The sequence below is a fragment of the Perognathus longimembris genome, chromosome 3 (genome assembly GCF_023159225.1).
Source record: "Perognathus longimembris pacificus isolate PPM17 chromosome 3, ASM2315922v1, whole genome shotgun sequence".
NCBI classification, from domain to species: domain Eukaryota; kingdom Metazoa; phylum Chordata; class Mammalia; order Rodentia; family Heteromyidae; genus Perognathus; species Perognathus longimembris.
In genome coordinates this window covers 17,607,509-17,617,383 of record NC_063163.1, presented here as the reverse complement: position 1 = coordinate 17,617,383, position 9,875 = coordinate 17,607,509, and the positions used below count along the sequence as shown (strand labels likewise).

The window sequence follows — 9,875 nt, the reverse complement described above, 5'->3', positions numbered from 1 at the left end:
TGTCTTAGTGTTTTATTAGAGAACACAGAAGAACTTGAAGTTAAGAGAACTAGAAATAGCCAATGAAATGGTAATGTGTGTATGTGTGCATTGAACTCACAGATATGATGGTGATTTTAGAGATTGAATTTACAATTGTTCGATTTTTGTCATCGCAGGAAACTGATATGTGTGTGTGTTTGAAATTTTAATTTGAATTTCTCCCTAATTAATGACATTCAAGATATGTATTTCTGGTGTTAGGTGCCAGCAGCAAACCTGGACAATGAAGGAAGGATCTGTACCCTGCAGTATACTCTGCTGGAAGTTTTGCTGTTTGGTAGTTCAGGTGTTTTTAACAAACTAATACTTTTGAATGACAATAAGTTTATTGGTGTATAAATCCATCAAAAGAAGACAAATGTGATAGGGGTGTATCTTATTGATTCTGATTTTCCTGAGAGGAATGATTAACTCACATGAGTGTCACATTAATTTTGAGACAGAAGTCTCACCATAGCTTTAAGAATGTACTTTTCCAGGATGGGTGAATTACCATCCATCTTTTAATCTCACACTTTTAGTATATCTTTGAGGAATGATTAATTTTTTCTTTATAAATACTTGTCTACACTTTATCCTCTAATATTTTACTTTAGAGACCTATGTCATTACAACCATTACTGTTTGTATACTAATAAAGATCCTTTCAGATAGACAAAACCTTCAGTTTAGTTTCATAATAAAATCCTTTCTGTGTGTCATTATAATTTCTATTATAATGTCATTATAATAAAAAATGAAAGTCAAATCATGTTGATAAGACTTTCTGATACATAGGATTTAAAACTCTCAAATCCAAAATTAAACCTGACTCTCTTCAATATCAGTTTTGAAACCTACGATAGAAAATGCCTCATAATTTAAAGGGAATATATTTACTTAGCTATACCTGAAATGTTTGGCTCTGATTCATATTAAATATGATAAAAATACAGGTAAATTTATTATTCTGAATAATTTCATTGAAATAGTTTTAACTTAATATCAAAATTTAGACCCTGTTTCCTCATTTAAGTTTGAATACCATTTAGTTATTCAGTTAAATAGGCATAAAATCATCAATAAAATACACATATCCACACACATAAATGAATTCATTGTTCAATGAGAGTCTCTCAACCTACAGTTCTTTGGAGTTTTAGGAGTATTCACCACATTATATTCTTAAATATTCCTTAAGTTATTCAGATTCCCAAAGAAGCTAAGTGAAAAATTAATTTTACCAGATTTGTGTGATGATGTGTCAGTTAGTATTCTCATCAATAGACCAAGAGGATTAGCCACCAGTGAAGCCAGAATGACAGGGAAATTGACAGGGATTGAGCCCAAGTGAGGAGTGCAGTATGTACAGATGGAGGGGCTGGACAACACAGCTTTCCAGCTGATACATGTTCTGGAATGTATAAAGTTACATTTCCAAAACATTTCTTCTGTATTGTTTCGTGAGGTTGCCCGAATCCAAGTACTTTCTTCGTAGAAGAAATAAAAACAAATAGAGCCCCATTTGTGAGTCCTAATGCAGCAACAGTGTGAAGAGACTAAAGACATAATTCTCTTAAGCTAAAGTCTATTAGCTGTGAAAAACTAGAAGTTCTGCATTTTAATTGAGCTGAAGAATGAACCAGTATTTCAGGTTGATGGCCAATATCCCAGAATAGATGCAGAGATGGGAAACAGAGGGCTCCCCTTCCCACTGCTAATTATCATCTTTGAGCTTCTCCCCTTTGCTTCAAAGTACAAAAGCTCAGTCAGGACCGTGTTGGGCCCAGATGGTTGAATGATTGACTAGCGACCATTTCTGTGCCAGAATGGCACGTCTAGAGATTATTTTTCTCCAGGTCTGCTTGAACTGGAACATTGTATATGAGGAAAGAGATGATAGCACAGTGAGAAAAATAAAATATTTGTGATATCCGGGAAGGATTGTACTGAAAATTTAGGGACTCATTTTTAATGTAAATGGGTAATGAAATGTATATTCTCAAATCATGTGAAAATATAATAAGAGGGAATTATATTTATAAGTCTCTTTATTTCTCTCCTATCCATATACACACAAGTGTGTGTAGCATGTGAGGTGATAGATTTGGTGAAAAGTACACAAATTAAATTGATTTGATCATTCCAGAATTTATACATTTTATGAAAATATTTTTTCCTATATATGCATATAAATATCATTTTCCTACTAAAGATAAAACATCCAATGTGAAGAGAATGAGTACCACAAAATTTTGTAGAAATATTGTGATTATTCTTGATGAGGTATCTTTCTGTCACATTTTCTTGAGAATGATGACATTGATCGAGATACACTGTATTCAAAAAGTGGTTCATTAAATGGCAAAAACTTCATACAATTACTTGAAGATAATAAAACTTTAAAATTAAAATGCATCACTCAAAATATTAGGGATCCTATTTGGTGGAAGTTTACCAAGACTTCAAAGTTAAACTACGCTTTATTAAAAAAATAAGTCAATAACAAATAATCCTATGAGAGAAAATATTTTTAGAAATTATTCTTCAGAACTATTCTTTTCTAAATATCTGATATAAATATGAATTATGTGCATTTGAAGTCATCTAATAATAATTCAGTTTAGAAACATTATATCATTTCCAATTAAAGATGTTATATCACAAAAAATGATTTGGTTCCTTGCAACTCTAACTTCTATTACAGATTCAATTATTAAAATGGGTTGAAGTTTAATTAAATAAACTTAATTAAAATTAGATTAACCCTTTTGAAAGCATCGTCCAAGTTATAGTAATAGAGGGCAAAAGGAAACTTAACATCATCCAAAAGCAAAAAGAAATTTCAATGCTGCATTTAATGAGATAGCATTATTAAAATTTAAAACCATACAGTTAAATTAAAAGACACTTGGGCTATTAAAATATATCTCTTCAGAACTTGGGGCTTTATGTATCTTTGAGATTGGCGATAATCCTGCACTGTTTAATGCTTTATCACTTTTCAGTCAATGCTGATAGTTTCAGTGGTGACCATTGAATTCATGCATAGAGTTTAATGCTCTTAACTCCAGTAATTCATTCAGCAATTAAAGCAATGTTTTACAGGTTCTGAGTAACTATTTTGAAAGAATTAGATGTGCATTTTATTGAACATATATTTATTAGTAAATACCTTTTGCTATCACTATTTTTTTCATAAAATGATGTACAGCAAAAATAAAATAAACTGTCAGGGGTTGTGTTAAGGGGAGGAAAGAATCATTGTTTTTTAAAGATGAGGATCATGGAGATAGAATTTATAGCACTTTTTGTCTAATAGAAGATAGCTTAACAAAAATATTAAACCACATTAACAGTACTTACATATCAACTTTGCAAAATAATTAACCCTTAGAATTATAATCTTTATTTTATAAACGTGAGGAAAATGTCTAATGAGCATTAGACTTTGAGTAAGTTATATATGGATATTTTCCATGTCAGGAATAAACTTTTCAAAGGTATCAAAACAAATATTGTATATAGAGTTCATAGCCTAATATTTTCAAAAAGATATGTTAGGTAATGTAATGGTTGATTTGATGATAAACTTATTTTGATTGTTGTGCAGATGAAAAATTAAAAAACAGATTAATAACAGGTGAATACCTTCAGCCAAATAAAAAAATATACAAAAAGTAGACTAAGTATCTAGAGATAGTACATTAGAAATTGAGACATAATGATATAAAATAATGTCCATACTATATAGTTTCCTAAGATTTTTTACTCTAGTAGGGACCATTTTTATATTGTCTTGTTATTTTCTGGGAAGTGAGGTCAAATTCAATTGAAACACATTTTATTTCTTCCTGTGCTACTTAGCTCAAAAAAAGAAGTAAATACTTAATTTGTTCTTTTATTTTTTTGCAATCTAGGATGCTGTTTTCAAGGCTCAGTTTATTTCATGTTGGTAGATAGTTAATAAAAATGTCATATATACTTTCATACTTCAATAATTAGAAATGAGAATCTACAATATAGGGTTTCCAATGATCATGCAGTATAGAATTGAGTTACCTAAGTTGTAAATGTAAAATGTGAACTGACATACATGTGCAACATTAAGTATTAATATTGTAAGCTTATGATCTGCTAGTCTTCAGTAGGTATGACTGAATTTACTTGCTGTCCTTAAGCCAGTTTCCAAATACCACAATCAACGATTCTGATTAATGTTAGAGGCCGATTCTTTTATAAACACTAAAGTTATTTAACATCAGTGATTAGAGGGTAATGCCGAGTGAAACCATTTCAAACTCTATAACAAACTAAGGGATTTGGTAGAAAAGAAATTGTTAAAAGAAATAAAGAAGGAAAGCTAAAAATATCAACATGACAGGATATTAAAGCATCAAATAGAGACTGTGTAGCCAAGCTGCCTATTATATATAATATGTAGTAATACCATATTACTATATACAGTAACTTCTTCTAAAAGAATATATGTATATAAAGAATATATAATACAAATATAAATAAGAAATAAAAATATAAAGAATATACATATATATAGTTTTAGGGGTAATTACTGATAAATATTTAAATATAAAAGCTATGCACTTGCTTTATTCTGACTATGTACATCAAGACTCTTCAATCATTTTTGCTTTCTACTCCTGTACAGAATATGCATGCATGAACACAATCAAACCTCACACATACAATTAAACTGTATAGAAGTTTGTTTTTTTAATCTTTTTGTATGAATTTTAGTGATACATAAAGGCATGACTCTTTCACATTCCCTCTGAGATACTCCAGGCATTTTATCATTAGTGAGGGGGGTTGGACTAATGAAGCACTTCCTGTTCTGCTAACTTCGTTTCCTGTGTCGTTTTGAGCAGGTGAGGTATTATAAATAAGTAAAACAGATCAGACATGAGTGGCATAGGACATGAATTCCCAAAGCATAGAATCTCCTTAGCCACTTTTCCATTCTTCTTCCATTCTTTTCCAAATCAATTCTAAGGGTTTATTTGCAACAAGAGATATACCTACGAAAGCCCCACTTTCTATTTTATTCCATTGTCAATCACAATAGACAAGTGAACTCATAAACAGAGTGGGTTTATTGTTACTCAAAGTTCTGGAGGGATTTGAATTAACATTCTTAATTGCTGTCCCTTTTCATATGCTGGGAAATCGGAGAAATATGTACAATTGTTCCAAATGGAACCACTTGGGGGACCTTTAAACCCTTCACACCTTTAGTAGTCACTAATCATATCCAACTCTTCTCTACTTCTTTTTGTCTTCTTTTTTGTCTGATATCAAAATGGCTCATCACTTAGAGCTACAGAACCCTGCTTTATCGACCACATGTTGATATATAACACATTTTGATAACTGAAAATTATGTCTGTAACAAATTATGTCACCTTTACTCTGTCATGCGGGTTTCAATAATGGGCCTCTAGAAATTGCACATCTTCCTTCAGAGAACACAGCAGACATTCCTCTATATTTGAATTTTAATGAAATTTATATCCTAATCCTATTGTACCTTAAATTTGGAGGAAATATGAACTATCTTTCATTAATCATATCCTTTAATAATTTGAGGATAGATATTAGTCCCTTTATTCTTCTTCCCAGATGACTTTGAAAATTAAACTCATAAATAAACTAAGGGGAGAAAATTACATTTTCTACAAAATCCCAAAACAATTGATGTAGATTGTGTGATTGAACTTTCTGCTTACCTTAATGCAGAGATTAATAAAATCATCCCTCATTATGAAGACATGCCAACCTTGTAATAAATTTAACTTTCATATAATATGAATCACTCTTTAACTCACTGACCTTGTACAAAATGCCTTCTACCTGATTTGTCCTGCATACAATTATGTAATGAGATGATGGGGATTTAGTCATGTTCATTATTGATTCATTTTTGTATTTTAAGAAGATACATATTTCTTTATTATAGTATATATGCTTTAGGTGAAATCATCTAATAAATTCTTTGAGACTGTTCTCATGCAAGTATACTACTCTAAACAAGTCCATGAATTGTTTCTTGACTGAAAACAAATTCTGAATAATGTTTTGAATGGTAAACATGAAATGCAAAAAAATAAATGTTTGCAATGAGAAGTAGGGACATTGTTTTATGTGAAGAAAACGTAATTGTATCACTAGGTTTCATGTTTTGATTTATTCCTAATTATATAACAATTTAAAATATTAGTACTATTATAAAATATTATATACATTTACATATAATTATATACATAATTATATACATTGTATATCTTCTGTTTTTTAATTAACTTATTTAATGACAAAGTGATGTGCAAAGGGATTACAGTTTCATATATAATACAGTGAGTACATTTCTTATCAAACTTGTTACCTCTTCCCTCATTTTTCTCCCACCTTCCCTCCTCCCCAGTTCCCTTCCCACCTACCCCCCCACCTGGAGTTTTACGGTTGGTTTAAAGCATACTGTCTTCTAAGCATTGCTGTTGTATTGGTTTACCTTTTACACTTTGTTTCTCCATTTTGATATTCCTCTTCCCTAGTTCCAATGAATGTACATATAATACCTAGGGAGCCAAAATCAGTTACAGTGACATCAGAGGTAAAACAAAAGAAAATGGCATAGTTTCACATGATACAATGAAAATAACAACAAAACTAACCACGTATTTCCATAATTTATAGCTCATTACTCTTAGCATCATCTTATGTGCTCATATGTACATTGTTATTGAGCTATTGTGATCTTCTGCTAAACCTATCCTAGACATGTAGTAGTTATTACCAATGAGGGAAAACATAGAGTCTATTTTTCTTTAGGTCTGGCTCACTTCGCTTAGTATGATTTTTCTCCAAGTCTTTCCATTTCTTTATGAGTAGGGCAACGTCATTCTTTCTGAAGGAGGCATAGAATTCCATTGTGTATATGTACCACATTTTCTTGATCCATTCATCTACTGAGGGGCATCTGGGTTGGTTACATATCTTAGCTATAGTAAGTTGTACTTTGATGAACATAGTTGTGCTGATAGCTTTATATACTAAAATTGAAACGATACAGAGAAGATTAGCATGGCCCCTGCACATATCTTCTGCTTTTTTATAATCAACTTATATCCTAGAATTCACAAAAAAACTACAAGAATTAAATAAGTTAAAGAAAAAACAAATTTTGACCTATTTAACAATTACTTACATGGTATATAACACACAATTATGTGAGAAGGAAGTATGCTCACAAAGTTATATTGGTTGCATAGTGGTCTTTTGGTATCCACAGAATTTTAGAGCACATGTATGATTTTTATTTCCCATAAATTTTCACAAGTTTCCACTAAAGATATGATCTGTTTCAACAATTTTTTTACTTTAATTACTAAATTCATCATGTTAAATGATACCTTGTTTGGGGATAACATTTACCTCTATGGAGGCCTATTTTTATAAGATTTTAAACAGGAAATAGCAGACTATACAATGAATTAAATAGTCAAATATAACATAGACTCAACTGAGAATTTTCTAAATCAAGTGAGCTGCATAATAATCACATGGGAATTTACAAATTTTAAAATTTGTTTGAAGTCATTTTCATTTATTTTGACCATGCTTAATTAAAACCACACATAATAAGTCTGTGATCAGGCAATGTTACATAGTTGTTTGGCAATATTTTCATATGAAGTGTTGTAAATTGCCTTTTTGAGTGTAATATATTTCCAGTGGGTCTTAATTATTCAACTCTTCAGTTACAAAGACTTTCAATGTGCATCATATTTGATTCTCCAGGGAAAGACACAATTAAGGACAACTAAACCCAAAGCAGGTTTCACATTCTTCTAATATATATTCCTTAACCCTGTTCTTAGTCAAGTTTTCTTTTATAGTCATTCCTTCCACGTATGCCATTTTTTTCTACAAAAATATAGAAGGAGTTTTCTACTCCAATTTATGTAATTAGAATATAGTTTAAGGTTTCCTAAAGGAAAAATGATTATTTCCACATATTTAAGAAATATTTTCTGGCATTCCAAAGATGAAACCAAAATTTCATACCCATCCTTCTGTATGGTTTTCTAATGGGGAATTACTCAAGAAATGCTCTTTTTCTTAACAGTTAAAATTGCTTCTATACTCTAGACTTGTGCCAGTTCTAAAAAAGTTATAAAAGAAAAATGTTTGTGACTGGTTCATGAGATATTATCTTATCTATCATTGACTTAATTTAAAAATATAAATCTAGTACAGTACTTAACTTGGGGTGAGCCTTTTTCCATTAAAAATACAAACCAAGTGTTGAGCTTTGGAATGGAGAAGAATGAGAAATGGAAAATAAAACATAAGTCTGACTTGTGAATGTTCATTTTAGAAATGTTCATGATTTACATGTATGGATGGATATAAATTTGGAAAGCACTGTGAATGTTGTTAGGAATAATGGAACTTTATGATATACAAAACTCAGTGATTGTTAATAATCTCAAAATAATGTCTGCTGTGTTTTAAAAGCAAATAGTAGCTTCCTAATGAATAAATTATAAATATAAGTGAGCTAATGTATCCACAAATTTATGTGAGAGAAGTAATGTGTGTTGTACAGTTTCATAGACAGAAATATTTCCATTTGCCTTTCATTCGAAGGGAGACATTTAAATGCTTCTTTTTTGAGCCACACAGAATTTCACTACATGAGATTATATTTGCTTGAGTTCCCACATGTGAATGTAAGAATAAGCTGCTTGAATTTAAAACACTGAGATAATTAGCATTTCATTTGCCCAGAGAGAATATAAAGGTCCTGGTTCATTCACTGCAACACTGCTTTGGCACTCTCCTTGTCTCAGGAGGTAATAACAGAAGGGCACAGATTATTAAACAAAGTGATCTCTACCCCTTTTCTGTAATTCTTTACTATTTCTTTCTACATTATGTCTAAACAATGATTTATCACTCAAAAATTCAATGAAGTTTCGATCTAGATTCAGTGTGTGTTAATCAGGATTCTTAATATCGAAATATAGAATACACACTATCTGATTCAGAAACCATGTCTTTTAAAGGATATTCGGGCAGGCTAGAAACTCTCTAAAGTGACTACAAATTGGACTGCATAGCCCTTGGGACTCTACAGATATGACTGATATTGAACCCTCAAGTGTTAAATCCCCAGCAAGGACACACTGTCCTGAAAGTGGACACAAATAAATGATTTTACAATTCTGGTGGCACCAGAATTCACCATCTTAGCATGACAGTTCAAACCACCTTGTCAATGATCAGCAGAAAACGGATTGCAAACAGCATTGCCTCTACCTTGTTTGTTTTCTAATTGAGGTATTAACCAAGTTCATCTTCTTGCAGGAGTGTACATTTCATGTCTGCTGTCTACATGTCAATCAAACATGATCTAATGGTTTTCTTTGACTATTATAAAAAATAATCCACAAAATCAGTGGCTTGAAGAAAGAAAACATACTGTAGAAATGCACATATATAGGCAAAAATGCAAAATAGGTCTTACTGGGCTATAGATCTCTAGAGATGTCACTGCACCATGGAAGAAATTATTCTCTTGCCTTTTGCAGATTCTTGAGGACATCATTATCTTCCTTCATTTTCAGCGTTAATGAGTTAAACCAAATCCTTCTTCTATTGCCACTTTTCTGGATAGATTTCTAATATCCCTGTTGAAGTTTAAACATTCTTATAATTATACTGAAACCACTGGAATAATTGAGGTTAATACTCTTATTTCAAGGTCCAGTGGTTAGCAACTTAGATTCCATTTGTTATGTTCATACTTTTTGCTGTGTAACCTCATACAT

The 9,875-nt window shown here is 31.1% G+C and overlaps 1 pseudogene; it reads left to right on the top strand.

Annotated features, from left to right (window-relative positions):
• Positions 1-7,066: 7,066 nt before the first annotated feature.
• LOC125349765 lies at positions 7,067-7,167 on the top strand (annotated as a pseudogene).
• The last annotated feature ends 2,708 nt before the right edge of the window (positions 7,168-9,875 follow it).